An 18,560-nucleotide genomic window follows, 5' to 3' on the forward strand; every position below is an offset into this window, starting at 1 on the left:
TGAAAAATCCAAAAAATATATATAAGCAATTGGTTAATTTGGTTTTTTTTGAAGAAAAGAAAGAAGAAAACCAAATAAATATCCATTATCAAAACTGAAAAGAGTGAAATCACCATCAATGAAGTAGAAATTAAAGCAATAATTAGGAAATATTTTGACCAAATATATGTGAAATAAATCTGACATTATTAACAAAATTAATGAATGTTTATGAAAACAAAATTACCTAGATTAACAGATCAGGAAACAGAATGACTAAATAAATATATCTTAGGAAAAGAAACTAAGCAAGTCATTAACAAATTCTCTAGGAAAAATTCACAGGATCATAGTGAATTCTCCTAAATAATTAAAAAATAATTAATTTAAATAATATACAAAATGTTTGGAAAAAGAGGTGAAGTCCTGCCAAACTCCTTTTTAAGTACAAATGTGGTGTTGATGCATAAACAAGGAAGAGCTAAAGGGGAAACTTGGTGTGTGTGTGTGTGTGTGTGTGTGTGTGTATGTATGTGTATGTGTAGACTAGAGAAAGAAAATTATAGTCCTATTTCAATAATGAATATTGGTGCAAAAACTTTGAACCAGGTGGTCATTCAAATGAAATTTTGGTTTAATATTAGGAAATTCATCAACATAATAGACTGCATCAATAAGAAAACCAAGAGGAACCATGTGACTATTTCAATAGATGTTGAAAAACCTTTTGACAAGGTCAAGAATTTCAAGGGAATTAATGAAAAAAAAATCAAATGAAGGTGGCTTAGCTGTACCAGATCTAAAATTATATTATAGAGCAGCAGTTACCAAAACTATTTGGTATTGGCTAAGGAATAGATTAGTTGATCAGTGGAATAGGTTTTAGGTTCAAGGGATAAAACAGTCAACAAATATAGCAACCTAGTCTTTGACAAACCCAAAGACCCCAGCTTTTGGGATAAGAACTTACTGTTTGATAAAAATTGCTGGGAAAATTGGAAACTAATATGGCAGAAACTAGGCATTGATCCATACTTAACGCCGTACACCAAGATAAGGTCAAAATGGGTTCATGACCTAGGCATAAAGAATGAAATTATTGATAAGTTAGAGGAACACAGGATAGTTTACCTCTCAGACCTCTGGAAGGGGAAGGACTTTATGACCAAAGCAGAACTAGAGATCATTACTGATCACAAAATAGAAAATTTCGATTATACCAAACTGAAAAGTTTTTGTACAAACAAAACTAATGCAGACAAGATTAGAAGGGAAGCAATAAACTGGGAAAATATTTTTACAGTCAAAGGTTCTGATAAAGGCCTCATTTCCAAAATATATAGAGAATTAACTCTAATTTATAAAAAATCAAGCCATTCTCCAATTGAAAAATGGTCAAAGGATATGAACAGACAATTCTCAGATGAAGAAATTGAAACTATTTCTAGTCATATGAAAAGATGCTCCAAGTCATTATTAATCAGAGAAATGCAAATTAAGACAACTCTAAGATACCACTACACACCTGTCAGATTGGCTAAGATGACAGGAAAAAATAATGATGATTGTTGGAGGGGATGTGGGAAAACTGGGACATTGATTCATTGTTGGTGGAGTTGTGAACGAATCCAACCATTTTGGAGAGTAGTTTGGAACTATGCTCAAAAAGTTATCAAACTGTGCATACCCTTTCATCCAGCAGTGTTACTACTGGGCTTATATCCCAAAGAGATTATAAAGAAGGGAAAGGGACCTGTATGTGCACGAATGTTTGTGGCAGCCCTTTTTGTAGTGGCTAGAAACTGGAAACTGAATGGATGTCCATCAGTTGGAGAATGGCTGAATAAATTGTGGTATATGAATATTATGGAATATTACTGTTCTGTAAGAAATGACCAACAGGATGATTTCAGAAAGGCCTGGAGAGACTTACACGAACTGATGCTGAGTGAAATGAGCAGGACCAGGAGATCATTATATACTTCAACAACAATATTATATGATGACCAGTCCTGATGGACCTGGCCATCCTCAGCAACGAGATCAACCAAATCATTTCCAATTGAACAGTAATGAACTGAACCAGCTACGCCCAGAGAAAGAACTCTGGGAGATGACTAAAAGCCATTACATTGAATTCCCAATCCCTATATTTATGCCCACCTGCATTTTTGATTTCCTTCACAAGCTAATTGTACAATATTTCAAAGTCTGATTCTTTTTGTACAGCAAAATAACGGTTTGGTCATGTATACTTATTGTGTATCTAATTTATATTTTAATGTATTTAACATCTACTGGTCATCCTGCCATCTAGGGGAGGGGGGTGGGGGGGTAAGAGGTGAAAAATTGGAACAAGAGGTTTGGCAATTGTTAATGCTGTAAAGTTACCCATGCATATAACCTGTAAATAAAAGGCTATTAAATAAAAAAAAAAAGAAAAAAGAAAAACCTTTTGACAAAATACAATTAAAAAACTAGAAAGCATAGGAATAAAGGGAGCATTCCTTAAAATGATAAACAGTATTCATCTTAAATCATCAACAATCATTATCAGAGTCGGGATAGACTAGAAGACTTCCCAATAAGATTAGAAGCGCAAGGATGCCCACTATCACCAATATTGTTTAATATTGTACTTGAAATGTTAGCTTTAGTGATGTGAAGAAAAAAATTGAAATAAATATAACAATGAAGAAACAAAATTATAACTATTTGCAGACAACATACTTAAAAGACTTCTAGAGCATCAACTAAAAATCATTTGAAATAATTAACTACTTTAGCAAAGTTGCAAGATATATAATAAATCCACATAAATCAACATTTTTTCATAAGACCAATAAAGTCTAGCAGCAAGAAAAAGAAAAAGAAATTCCATTTAAAATAAAGGTAAACAATATGAAATATTTAGAAGTCTGCTTAAAAATACTTTTCACATGAGTAAAATCAGATCTAAACAATTGAAAAAGTATCAATTTTCATGCATGGGCTAACCTAATATAATAATATAATAAAAATGACAAACCTGTCTAAACTAGTTCAGTGCAATACCAATCAAAATACCCCAAAAATAAATAAATAAATAAATAACCTATCTGATAGAACTAGAAAAAAATAGCAAAATACATCTGAAAGAACAAAAGGTCAAGAATATCAAGAGAATTGATCAAAAAAAAAGCACAAAAGAAGGTGGATTAGCAATACAAGATGTCAAACTATATTGTGAAGTAATAATCATCAAAACTATATGGTACTGGCCAAGAAATAGTTATAGATTATGGCAAAGTCTTAGTACGCAGATATGGTAATTAATGAAAAAAGTAAACTAGTGTTTGATAAACCCAAAGACTCCAGTTTGAGGGATAAGAACTCACTATTTGACAAATGCTGCTGAGAAAATTAAAAATAAGAAGCAAGCTAGGTATAGACCTATATCTCACACTATAAACAAGATAAGTTCAACATAATCAAGTGAGAATAACATGGAATATTTTACCTGTCAGACCTATGGGAAAGGGAAAAATTCATGATCAAACAAGAGACAAAGTACACTACAAAATACAAATAGATAATTTTGGTCCTATTAAATTTAAAAGTTAGATTAGGAAATTAGATTATGGGGGCAGCTAGGTGGTGCAGTGGATAGTGCATCAGTCCTGAAGTCAGGAGGACTTGAGTTCAAATCTGGTCTCAGACACTTAACACTTCCTAGCTGTGTGACCCTAGGCAACCTCAGGAAAAAAGAAAAAGAAAAAAAAAAAACTAGATTACAAGGAAAAGAGAAAACTGGGAAACAGTCTTTACAAGTGTCTCTGATAAAGGCCTCAGGTCTCAAATATTTAAAGAACTAAATTTATATTTTAAAAAAGTCATTCCTCAACTAATATATAACTAAAGAATATAAACAGGCAGTTTTCAGAAGAAGAAATACAAACTATCTATAGCCATATGAAGTACTCTAAATCAATTTTAATACTAGAACTGCAGGTTGAAAGATCTCTAAGACACCACATCGTACATATTTTTCTCTGTGTATGTGTGTCTTTCTCTGTCTCTGTCTCTCTTTCTCTGTGTATGTGTGTCTCTATCTCTCTATATAGATATAAATATATATCACTAGGTTTATATTTCAAAGAAATCAGAGAAAAGGGAAAAAGACCTTTTTGTTCAAAATATTCATTTGGGGTGACAAAACATTGGACATTTCAGGAATGTCCATCATTATAGGAATGGCTAAACAAGTTGTGCTATAGCATTGTGATGGAACACTATTGGTCTATTTTTTTTAATGATGAGTAATATAGCTTCAGAAATATTCCAGAACTTTTATATAAGCTGATGATAAAAAGTAAGCTGAATCGGGGTAACATTGTATACCATGACAACTGCATCATAACAATGTTTAACTGTGAATGACTTACCTACTCTTATCAAGATAGTGATTCAAAATAATTCCAAAGTTACTCATAATGAAAATGCTGCATACTTCCAGAGAGAAAACAGAAAAATTCTGAGTAGAAATTGAAGCATTTTTTGAACTTTCCCTGGCTTGTGTTTGTGTTTTGTGTAACATAATATGGAAATAAGCTTTGCATGATTTCACATGTGTAAGCAATATCATACTGCCTGTCTTCCCAAGGGATGGGAGAAGGGGGAGGATAAGAAAACATTTTGAAACTCAACATTTTAAAAACTGAATGTTAGAAAAAATTTAATGTATTTGGGAAACATTTGATGAAATAAAAAATCCTATTTCAAAAAAAAATGGTTCTTCTGCATAAATAAATAAACTAAAATGATTGAAAACACTTAAATTTGATGTATGATCATCTTGTGCCCTGAGAACTTGTGCCCTTGATTAAGACTTATAATTAACAGTTGAAAGGTTTGCTATTTTCTCTTACCTACCTGAATACAATAAAGTTTAAAGGAAACCTGGTACAGTCAATAGGGAACTGACTTTGAAGCCAAGAAAACCATACTTCACATCTTGCATTTAACAAACATTTATGATATGACTCAGAACCTCTTAGTGTCCCAGGAAACTGGCTATAAATTATAAAAAATAAAATCACAGGACTAAACAGATCTATCACATGTCTGTCTATATAATTTCTATCATCTATTATCTATCATCTATCTCTATTATCTTTCTAGCAGTCGTCATCTTCTATCATCTATCATCTACTTTCTATTTCTATCATACTTCTGCCTTTCCATTATCACTCCACCATCTATGTATGTGTGTATCTACCAATCTTCTATTATATACTATATTGTGTAAATACATATTTTGCTATAATTGATCAGTTATTTTTCAGTTATGTTGGACTCAGTGATAAAATTTGAAGTTTTTTTGAAAAAGGTACTTAAGTGGTTTGTCATTTTCTTCTCTGGTTTATTTTACAGATGAGGAAACTGAGACAGATAGGATTATGTAATTTACTCAGAGTCATACAGTTAGTTAGTGTCTGAACCTGGATTTGAATTCAGGTAGAAGAGTTTTCTTAATTCCAGGTATGGCACTATCATGACACCTAGCTGCCTATATATATTTTATGTTTACATATATACATATCCATGAGTATATTTATATACATATCTATATCCATCTATCTATCTGTTTATCTATCAATATTTTCTCTAACCATTGTTTTAATTTCCCACTTCAATTAGCCTTGTCTTTTTTCATAAAGTTATTGAGATCATGCATGCCAACCTTACATAAAATGTCAGCATTTGTTGGCATTACTATACTTCTCAGCTCCATGTTATCTCCTTGACTTCCTCCGTTCGTGGAAAAAGAGTCCCCTTGGAGTTAAGAAACCTGGATTTAAGACCAGCCTATGACTCAGACTGAGTTGTTTGAATCTGGGTAAAGTCACTTAACCTCTCAGTGTTATAGTCAGTGCTCTAAGATTACAAATTGCAGAACAGTTGCCCAACTGCTTTGGTAGAAAGATTTTCTTTACTGGGGAAACTCTCAAGGTTAATAATTAGTATATGGACTAATAATTCAGTCCATATAAAAATCATTCTGCAAACTTAAAAAAGCTAAACTTCCCTTTGCCATTTTATTTATCCTGATTCTCTATTTCTGTTTATTGAGTTGGCTGTTGTCCTTTGTTTTCAAAGATGACCTCCAAAAATGGCATTTATTGGGTAAGATAACATTGAATTCCTGATAGGCCTAAAGCCTATTACTAGTGTATTTAGAAGCAAATGTCTTTTTTTTTTTTTAAACAGACCATGTTGTATCCTTTCTTTCCCTTTCATCTTCCTCCTATCTATACTTCCTACTCCAAATCAAAACTGTTAAGGTTCCATGTTTTTGTCAAGAGGTAAATTACAAACATAGAAATTTAAGATTACAGTCTGGAGACATTTCTATGATTTTGCATTTCTGAGAAATAATTACAGATCAATAATCATTCCCTGTCTCATCCTTTATTCCTCTAACCTCCACATATTTTTTCAGTGAAGCCTTTATCAAGACCCTACTATGTGCCATACTGGACACTTAAGCTTCCCTAAAAAATTATTAAGTCACAGAACATTTTAAATGGGGAGACAAATTATATGCATATTAATCAACCAATAAGCATTTGTTAAGTATTTCCACAGTCAAGACACTGTGCTAGACATGAGGAATAGAAATACAAAGTACAGACTAATCTTTACTCTCAAGGAGTTCACAATGTAACAAATAACATTCTGTTTGTACTTTTAATATGAGTTTTAGGGAATAGAATACTAGACCTGGAATTAGGAAGACCTTAATTCATTCTCTTCCTCCTAAACCAATTGGGTAATTCTGGGTTACTTATTTATTATTTTTCTTACATTGGTTTCCTCATCTGTAAAATGAGATCCACATTATCCTATCTATCATATGACTATTGTGAGAGTTTAAAAAGATAGTATATCTAAAGCATTTTGCAAACTTTAATACAGTTAAGTGAATTGTTCTTATTATCATTATTATTCACTATTTATTCTTAGATAAATTAAACAGAAAAATCTAACATTAGTTCTAGCTGCTGCTGACATTTTGTGTGAAGCAGTGGGGTCTGCTAGTAGTTACAATACAAATATGTCTCCTTGATTATGAAGAATCCAACTTGGACAGACACCTCCAAACCAAATGATCTCTGCTATAGCCATTGCCACCAGGTCCTCTTTGTTAGTCACACTACATCATGGAAAACATATTTCTATTTCCTCTGAATATGAGAGGTAATTTCATTGCTATGCTTGCTCAGTCTTCCCCAGAGCAGGGAATAGTATAATATTTGTGCCCGACCTTTAAAGAACCATTCTTTTTTTCTTTTTCTTTCTTTTATTTTAACCTAAAATTTCAAACTTGACCTTTGACATAAAAGTTCAGTGTTTCACTCATTTGTGTGGAACATAGTCTTCAATCAGAGGAAGTCTAAATGTTCTCTATTTAGAAATGCTTTGGTCTGATTCAGATGCTGCCCTATTTATAATTATTTTTTGTTTGTTTGACATGTTGCAAATGCAACTAACTTCAAATAAGAGCCAGTAAACCAGTAAATTGTTTTGCTCCTTGGCTGTTCGAAGCATGCTAAGAATGTTAGAACACATTGCCAGCAAAACTAACTAGAAGTATCAGCTGCAGAATTTAGAACAATTTTTTTAAAGATATTAGATATTAACACCTTCTTTTTCTTCTTAGAAGATGAGTTCATCCTATCTAATATGCATTAGAAACAATCTACTCATTTGATGAAAGGTTTTTCAAAGCATGAATAAAGGGACAGGCCAGTTGTCTATAGGAGCAATTAACAGAAGCACATAAAGTCTATTTCAGTGGCCTATTTTCTCAGACCAGCATTCAGTGTAATTATCCACATTAGAGGAATTTTCTGAGATAGAAGAGAGGGTCATATGTCAAAGGGAGCTGAAGTTCACACCGGGGAATTCAACTAACTGTTTGGTTTTAATAATTTTCCATCAAACACTCTCTATAGTATCAAAAAGAATCATTTCTGTGCTAACCTCTGAGAGCCTTCAGTTTTTCTGGTTTCCTGGATATAAGATAAAAACATGGGCATTATTTCCCACTCAGCTATTCCTACATTTTTAGGCTCTCTATCTGAAGTGATAATGCTAATTAAATTCTTATTAAAGGATGAATCACTAACCAAACCGTGAGCATTCTTGTGAATGCCAAATGCTATGGATTTCAAAACAAAATTCTGTGGTTAAGGACTGGACCTGAAATAGAAGTATAACCTGAGTTACAGAGATTTACCAACCAAAAACAGTGTATAAAAATCTGAAACATGCTATTTGGATGGAAAGATGCCACTTTTGCCATTGATATATGATTTTGCATAAATGCAGTATCTAGGAGCCCATCAAGAAAATTTTAAATTCCAAGGGATTTAGTTGTATGTGTATAAAGCAAATAATCAATAAATAAACATTTATTAAATACCTACTATGGGCCTTCTACGTATATTGTGCTAAGCTTGATACATGATATAAAATAAACATGTATGTATAAATGTGTGCTTATGTGTAGATACTTGCATATGTAAATTATATACCTATCTATATATGTACATTACATAAATACATTCAGTAGAACATTGTACTATTAAGTGAGAACACATATTATCTATGAGATTTTCCCAGAAATGCAACTTTCCCTCCTAGAATACTGAAACACTGGCTTAGCTTCACTGCACACTGAAACTGCCTTTATTACGCTGGTAAAAGAGACCAATCTTTTTTGTAGATTAGATTTTTAGATTCAGATGGACTTTTTTTTCCTAGATATTTTAGATCTGCAATCAAAAGCCTAAGAGAGAAAGAAATACAGATTTTTCATTGTTCCTATTATATTTATAATGGAATGAAATAAACTTGTGGCCAATTTCACTAGGATTCAATTGGTATTTATGTAAGAGATGTCATGAAACATGTCTGCAACTAATGTACTAAGTAGGGGTTAAATCAACTAGTTTGAAGGACTTTAACGGTTCTGTGAAAATCTTACTCCTCAGGTGAATTAACTGATTTTTTAATGAAGAAAGGACTTTTACCCCCTCCTTCTACTCCAGGCAATAATATAATTCAAGCATCACTAACGTTCACAGAAAGAGAACTGACTAGGGCTAAGGGAAGATTGCTTGAATCATTTTCTTTTTTCCCCCCTTCCTTTTAATATTATGTCAGAAGCTGACCTTTTCTCATGTTAGGTGAAGAATGAATGAGTAGAGATAAGGGTAAGGAAGATGGTAATGGAGATCAATGCAGGGCTTAAATGACTTTAGTTAAAATAGCCAACAAGGCTTGTTCATTTGAGGACATAATATAATATCTAAGATAATGAGAGGCTTTTCCTGATATGTGAATTAATCTACTGTTTATTCCATTATCAATAGTAATTTATGGGGAATGTTATTACAGTCAAGCTACATACTATGAAATGACTAATTTATCCCCCTAGAGGACTTGTGCCCCTTCAGAGCACCGGGACTATGACTGTCATTCTGGGCTTCTCAGAGTAAGTTGGAAGGCATTACACATAAAGAGTGCCAAGCTGGTCAGTGAAAATATGGTGAGTGAAGGGAGCAAGAACGTCATATTGGAACTGGCTCAGCTCACCCTGGCTCATAGCAAATGTATATCATGGAGGTAGAAGACTAGGAACATAGGTTTTACCTTTGTAAGGAAAGGGAAAAGCATTCATATCATCTATTAGGCATCATGCTAATCACTTTTACAAATAACTTATGTCCTTTCTTTTAAAATATGCTATCAGACTTCTGGGGGCAGAACCAAGATGGTGGAGAGAACACAGGTTTCTTTCTGACTTTCTTCTACAACCCTCAAACTAATTAAGAAATCCAGTTTCTGAATTAGCTCTGGACTGACAGAATCCACAAATATTGGAAGTGCAACAAATTAACCAGAAAAGGTCTTTTTCAATGGGAAATGGGAGGGATGCAAGCAAGCACAAATAGGATGAGCACAGACGCAGCACAGGCAGTGCAGAATTCCAGCGTGGACTCCATATGGTGGAGAATCTACGGAGAGGAATCTCCAAGCATCTATAGCAGTGTTAGCCACTCTGCCCTAGTTGCAAGCCAGTAGATCAGCAGAGAAGTTAAAAAATATCCAACACAAACACAAAAGGTAAATAGTGAACCTCAAAACACCAGAATCTCACAGAACCTGGCTATGCTCACCCAGCACCAGGAATGAGTCAGCACTGACCCAGTGCAGCTGCAGCCATTTATAGAGGAAGCCACTGCTTGTAGAAGAAGCTTAGAAAACCTCCCTTGGCCTAAAAGCAGACATTAACATATTTTAAAAATGAGTAAAAAAGTAAATAGAACTTTGATGATAGACAGCTTTTATAGTGAAAGAGAAGAATAGATTTCAAATCCTGAGGAGACTAAAGGAAGATTGTCTCCAGATGAAGCCCCCAAAGTGATATAACCTGATCCTCATCACACAAGGCTCTCCTAGAAGAAATTTAAAAGGATGTTAAAAGAGAGCTGGAAGAAAAATGGGGAAAGGAAATGAAACTTTGTGAGAGGGTTTGGAAAAGGCATATAACTCATTAAAAGATACATTTGATAAAATGGAAAAAGAAAACAACTCCTAGAAAAACAGAATTTGTGAAACAGAAAAAGAAAATAACTCCTTAAAAAACAAAATTTGTGAAATGGAAAAAAATAACTCCTTAAAAAAGAGAATTTGTGAAATTGAAAAAAATTCCATAGAACAAAACAACTCATTTAAAAAATTCAATTGGACAAATACAAAAAGAAGCAAAAAAAGTAAATGAAAAAAATAATTCACTAAAATTCAGAACTGAACAAATGGAAATGAATGACTCATTGCGACAAGAATCAGTCAAACAAAACCAAAAAAAAAGAAAAATAGAAAAAATACAAAATACCTAATTGGGAAAACTACTGACCTGGAAAATAGATTTAGGAGAGACATTGTAAGGATTATTGGACTCCCTGAAATCCATGATGCAAAAAAAAAGATCCTAGACACTATTTTTTCAGGAAATCACCCAAGAGAACTGTCCAGATGTCATAGAATCAGAAGATAAAATGACCATTGAAAGAATTCACTGAACAGTCCCTGAAAAAAGAACCCAAAATTAAAATAATATTGTGGCTAAATTTCAGAACTATTGGACTAAGTAAAAAATACTACAAACAGCCAGAAAGAAACAATTAAAATACTAAGGAGCCACAATAAGGAGTACTTAGGATGTAGCAGCTTCCACTTTAAAGGATCCAAGAGCTATTCTGAAAGGTGAAGGAACTTGGAATGCAGCCAAGAATAAATTAACTGCTAAAGTGAGCATTTTATTTCAGGGAAAAAGATGGACATTCAATGAAACTGTTGAATTCCATTTATTTTTCATGAAAAGACCAGAGCTAAACAAAAATTTTGATTTCCAAATATAGAACTCAAGCGAAAAAGGTAAAAAGAAAAAAAAAAACTCTTTGAGAACTGTATTTCTGTTATGGGCATATAGATAGAGTACATGAATAATCTGATTTTACTGTTTTGTATATATTATATATAAAGAAACTAGAAGTGGAAAGGGTATTGTAACCAAAGGGGGGGGGGAATAGAGGTAAAAGGAGGGAAATTGCATCTTAAGAAGAGGCAAAATAAACCTATTATAATTGAGGGAAAGAAGGGAGGGTGATGAATATTGTGTGAATCTTACTGTCATCAGATTTGGCTTAAAGAAAGAATATTAAATATATTTAGTTTCACCAAGAAACTCCTCTCATATTATAAAAAAAGTGGGAGGGGAAAGGAGGAAAGAGAAGGGGTAGGTTAAATAGAAGGGAAAACAGAAATAGTAGGGGAAAGGTATAAGAAAGGGGGATGGTCTCAAAAGAGGGAGGATTGCTTAAGGCAAGTAGTGCTCATAATTAAAATATTGGGGAGGAGGGAAAGGGGAAAAGGAAAGAGAAAATTATAATAGGGGTTAATAAGATAGCAGGAAATAGAAAATTAGTAGTTTTAACTATAAATGTGAATGGAGTGAACTCTCCCATAAAGTGGATAGCAGACTCGATTAAAAGCCAGAATCCTATAATATGTTGTTTACAAGAAACACATTTTTTTTCAGATCATCTTTTTTATTATTATTATAGCTTTTTATATACAAAACATATGCATGGGTTATTTTTCAACATTGACCCTTGCAAAAACTTCTGTTTCAACTTTTCCCCTGTTTCCCTCTCCCCTAGATGGTGGATAGTCCCATATATGTTAAACATGTTAAAGGATATGTAAAACTCACTATATATATATATATATATATATATATATGTGTATATATATATATATATATATATATATATATTTATACAGTTATCTTGTTGCACAAGGAAGATCAGATTTAGAAAGAAGGTAAAAATAACCTGAGAAGAAAAAACAAAAATGACAGCAAACAATAACAGAAAGAGTAGGAATGTTACATTGTGGTTAGTACTCATTTCCCAGTGTTCTTTCTCTGGGTGTAGCTGGTTCTTTTTATTACAGATCAATTGGAACTGATTTGGAACCTCTCATTGTTGAAGAGATTCTTGTCCATCAGAACTGATCATCATTTAGTATTGTTGTTGAAGTGTATAATGATATCCTTCCTAGTTCTGCTCATTTCACTTACCATCAGTTCATGTATGTCTCTCCAAGCCTCTCTGTATTCATCCTGCTGGTCATTTCTTATAGAACAATAATATTCCATAACATTCATATACCACAATTTATTCAGCCATTATCCAATTGGTGGACATCCCTTCAATTTCCAGTTTCTAGCCACTATGAAAAGGGCTGCCACAACCAAGAAACACATTTAATGCAGAGCAATACATACAGAGTAAAGGTAAAAGATTGGAACAGAAACTATTATGCTTCAGGTAAAGTAAAAAAAAAAAAGCAGGGGTAGCCATCCTGATCTCAGATCAAGCATAAGCAAAAAATGATCTAATTAAAAGAGATAAGAAAACTATATCTTGTTAAGGGGTGCCATAGATAATGAAGCAATATTGATATTAAACACATATGCACCAAGTTGTATAGCATCTAAAATCACAAAGAAGATATTGAGAGAGTTACAAGAAGAAATAGACAGCAAAACTATAATAGTGGGAGATCTCAACCTTGCTCACTCAGAACTAGAAAAATCAAACCACAAAATAAATAAGAAAGAAGTTAAAGAGGTAAATAGAATACCAGAAAAGCTAGATATGATAGATCTTTGAAGAAAATTGAATGGAGACAGAAAGGAGTATACTTTCTTCTCGGCAGTTCATGGAACCTATACAAAAATTGACCATACAATAGTATATAAAGACCTCAAAATCAAATGCTAAAAGGCAGAAATAGTAATTTTTTTCAGATTGCAATGCAATAAAATTACATTCAATAAAAGGCCAGGGGGAAAATAGACCAAAAAGTAATTAGAAACTAAATAATCTCATCCTAAAGAATGAATGAGTGAAACAGCAAATCATAGACACAATCAATAATTTCATCCAAGAGAATGACAATAATGAGATAACATCACAAAATTTGAAGGATGCTGCCAAAGCAGTAATAAGGGGAAATTTTATCTCTAGATACTTACTTGCACAAAATGGAGAAAGAGAAGATCAATGATTTGGGCTTGAAATTAAAAAAGCTAGAAAAAGAATGAATACATGTTTTTCCTGGCATTTCATGGTACCTACACAAAAATTCACCATGTATTAGGCAGAAATACAATCAATAAAAATTATATTCAATAAATGGCAAGGCAAAACATTTGGAAATTAAATAATCTAATTCTAAAGAATGAGTAGGTCAAAAAACTAATCAAAGAAACAATCCATAATTTCATCCAATAAAATGACATTCATGAGACAATATATGATAGGATGCAGTCAAAGCAGTTCTGAGGGGGAAATGTGTATTTCTAAATAGCTACATAAATATTATAAAAAGGAGATCAATGAATGCAACAAAAAAAGCTAGAAAAAGAACAAATTTCAAAATAAAACAGTTAAATACAAATTAGAAATTCTGAAACTCAAGGGAGAAATTAATAAAATAGAGACTACAAAAACCATTGAACTAATAAAACTAAGAGTTGATTTTATGAAAAAAAAAACAACTAATAAAACAGATAACGTTTTTGGTTAATTTGATCAGAAAAAGGAAAGAAAAATAAAACAAATCATTAGGATCACTAAGGAAAAAGAAATTAAAGTAATAATTAGGTGCTATTTTGCTCAACTATATGGCAGTGTCTGAAAATATATTGGAAATGGATGAATATTTACAGAAATATGAATTGCTCAGATTAACAGAAGAGGAAGTAAAATACTTAAATATTTCCATTTTTGAAAAAGAAATTGAACAAGTGATTAATGGACTCCCTAAAAAAAATCTCCAGGGCAGATAGATTCACAAGTGTATTCTGGCAAACATTTAAAAAAAATTAGTTCCAGTACTATGTAACCTATTTGGAAAAATAGGTAAAGAAGGAATCCTATGAAATTTCTTCTACTATGCAAATACCTAAACCAGGAAGAGCCAAAACAGAGAAAGAAAATTACGGGCCAATCTCCCTAATGGATATTGATGCAATAATTTTAAATAAAATATTAGCAAAGAGATTATAACAATTTATCAGCAGGATAATACACTATGATTAAGTAGGATTTATACCAGGATTGCAGGACTGGTTCAATAACAGGAAAACTATTACTATAGTAGACCATATCAATAACAAAACCAACAGAAATCATATGATTATCTCATTAGGTGCAGAAAAATCTTTTGACAAAATATTCCTATTAAAATTCCCTATTAAAAACACTAAAAAACATAGGGATAAAGGGAGCGTTACTTAAAATAATAAGCAGTATATATCTAAAACCTACAGCAAGCATTATTTGTCATAAAGAGAAGCTGGATGCATTTTCAATAAGATCAGGGATGAAACATAGATGCCCATTATCACCACTGGTATTCAACATTGTATTAGAAATGTTGGCTTTAGCAATAAGAAAAGAAAAAGAAATTAAAGGAATTTGAATGGTTAATGAAGAAATAAAGCTATCCCTCTTTGCAGATGATATGATGATGTACTTAGAGAATACTAGAAAATCATCTGACAACCTATTGGAAACAATCCACAGCTTTAGCAACATTGCAGGATATAAAATAAATCCACACAAATCATTAGTATTTCTAAATATTACAGATAGTCTTATCAGGAAGAGATAAAAAGAGAAATTCTATTTAAAATTCCTGTAACAAAATAAAATACTTGTATTTTATTGTATTTCTGCCATTGTATTCTCTTGGCAAGAGAAACCCAAGAATTATAAAAACACAATTACAAAATCCTTCTCATCCAAATAAAATCAGATCAAAACAACTGGAAAAAATCAGTTGTTCATGACTAGGCCATACTAATATAATAAAAATGATAATTCTGACTAAATTGGTCTACTTGTTCAGTGCCCTACCAATTAAACTGCCAAAACATTATTTTATAGAATTAGAAAAAATACCAAAATTCATATTGAAGAGCAAAAAATTGAGAATATCAAGAGAATTAATTAAAAAATATAAAGTATAGTGGCTTAACAGTACCATACCGAAAATTATATTATAAAGCAGCAGTAATCAAAATTATTTGCTACAGGCTAGAAAATAGTGTGATATATCAGTGCAAAAGATTAGATACATATCACACAATAATCAAGGGCTATAACAATCTAGTATTTGATAGACCCCCAAACTCCAGCTTTTGGAATAAAAACTCACTATTTGGTTTTTTTAAAAAGTGTTGGGAAAACTGTAAAATAATATGTCCCAAAAGTCAGCATAGGTCTATATATCACACCCTACAGCAAAATAAGGTGAAAATGGATATATGATTAGGGCATAAAAGATGATACCATAAACAAATTAGGAGAACAAGGGATGATTTTCTTATCAAATGGAGAAGGGAGGAATTTGTGACCAAAGAATAACTGGAGAACATTATGAAAGGCAAAATGGACAACTTTGATTACATTAAATTAAAAAATGTTTGCACAAACAAAATCAGCAGAAACAAGATTAAAAGGGGAGTAGAAAGCTAGGAAAAAATCTTTACAACTGGTATTTCTGATAAAGGTCTCATTTCTAAAATATATTAAAAATGTGTAAATTTATAAGAATTCAAGTCATTCCCCAACTGATAAAAAATTATAGAATATGACCAGACAATTTTCAGGTGATGTAATTAAATATGAAAAAGTGCTCTAAATCACTATTTATTAATGAAATGCAAATTAAAACTACTATAAGGTACCACCTCAAACCTCTCAGATTGGCTAAGATGACAGGAAAAGTTAATGATAAATGTTGGAGGGGATGTGGGAAAATTGGAACACTGATGCATTGTTGGTGGAGTTGTGAAATGATACAACCATTCTAAAGAGCAATCTAGACCTATGCCCAAAGGGCTATAAAGCTGTGCATATCTTTTGACCTAGCAGTGCCTTTACTGGGTCTGTATCTCAATGAAATCATAGTGAAGGGAAAAAGGACCCACATGTGCAAAAATGTTTGTAGCAGCTCTTTTTGTGGTAGCAAAGAATTGGACAAGGAGTGGATGCCCATCATTTGGGAAATGGCTGAACAAGTGGTGATACATGAAGGTAATGAAATATTATTGTTCTATAAAAAATTATGAACAAGCTGATTATAGAAAATCCTGTAAAGATTTACAAGAATATTCTGAGTGAAACAAGCAGAATAAGGCATACATTGTACAGAATAATAGCAAGAATGTGTCATGATAAACTATGAAAGACTTGATTCTTCTCAGTGCTTCAGTGATACAAAAATATCCCAATAGCTTTGGACAGAAAATGCCACCTGCATCCAGACAAAAAAACTAAGGTTATTGAATGTAAATCAACCCCTTTTATGGTCACTTTTTTCGATTTTTTTTATTTCTCTCATGGTTTTTCCCTTTTGCTCGGATTTTTCTCTCCCAACATGATTCATAAAGCAATATGTATTAAAATAAATAAACTTGCTACACTAAAACTCAAAACAGCCAGAACAATGATAGCCAAAAAAAAAAGATTAGAATATAAAGTTAGAAAATGTGGATGATCATTCTGTCTTTGTTGCTTATTATATGTTTGACCTTGGACACATCTCTTAATTTTTCTGAAGGGATGAATTACATGATCTTTAAGTTTTCTTCCAGGTAAAAATCTAGGATCATACCCCTCTCTATCACCATTCTCCTGTTCTAACTTACCTGGTCTCATGAATGACTTTAAACACTTGGATCTCATTCCTGATTTGCCAGGATTATTTCTTTTTTCCTTTCATGTTGGGTTCCTTCTCATTTCCTCTATCTAATCTTGGTCATTCTTCTAATTCCAACTCAAGTTCCATACTCTGAAATCTCTCTCAGTCATATTAATAGATATTGGTTTCTTAGGCTCTGCATTCCTATAAGATTGAATAGTTGTACTACTTGTAGGTCTTGGACTCATAGTACTTAGAGCTGGGAAGGACTGTCTTTCCCATTCTATCAACTCCCAGATTTTATTGAGTTTATCTCCACAGCACATTTCATATACATTTGTTTCCTTCCACTCACAGTCAGCATCCTGTTTAAGGTCCCATTCACCATTCACCTGGACTACAGGGATATACTTTAAATTGTTCTCTCTGCTTCCAATTTTTCTCCTTTCCAATCTAACTTTCATGCAGTGGCCAAATTGATATTCCCAAAGCACATTTCTGACCACATTAGTGTCCTTTTTAAGAAGTGCCAGAGTCAATTCTTGTTATCATTAGGTTAAGATTTCAATTCCTCTGACTGACTTTTAAAGTCCTACACAATTTGGATCCCTACTGTCTTCCCAGCTTTATTATATTTTACTGTTTTTCATGCACTGTTTCAGCTAAATTGGCATACTTGCTATGTATGCATCATATACAAGCATTCTATCTTTTGTTGCCATATCTTTGCATGGCAAAGGCTCCTTGCTAGCCTAGAAGATATTTCGTTCTTGTCTCTGTCCAATAATTCCTCCCTTCCTAGGATTATATATCTAGATCTACAAGAGACTTAAGTAATCATTTGATCTAACCTACTTTTTTAATAAATGAGGAAAGTGATTCCCAGATAGTTGAAGTAACTTAAATGAAATACACAGATTATAAGTGGCAGAAGGATTTTAATTTGGTACTGGGTGTCTGAGTTCAAATGTTTTGCTTTTATTTCCCTACCAGTAACTACTACATGCTTCCTTCAAAGCTCAGATGAACTATCATCTCCAAAGGAAGCCAATCCTGATCAACATGCTCCCCCTACACTCACACACATCACTAGTGTCCTACCCATGGAATGTGTGTAGATGCAATATATTATATATAATATCATATATGATATATTAATATATAGGAAATATGGGAAACATACCAGAAATATGTATATATATGCATGTATGCATATATATAATATGAAATTAAAATTTCTATTTACATGA

This window comes from Sarcophilus harrisii, chromosome 1, assembly GCF_902635505.1.
Source record: "Sarcophilus harrisii chromosome 1, mSarHar1.11, whole genome shotgun sequence".
Taxonomy (NCBI): Eukaryota; Metazoa; Chordata; class Mammalia; order Dasyuromorphia; family Dasyuridae; genus Sarcophilus; species Sarcophilus harrisii.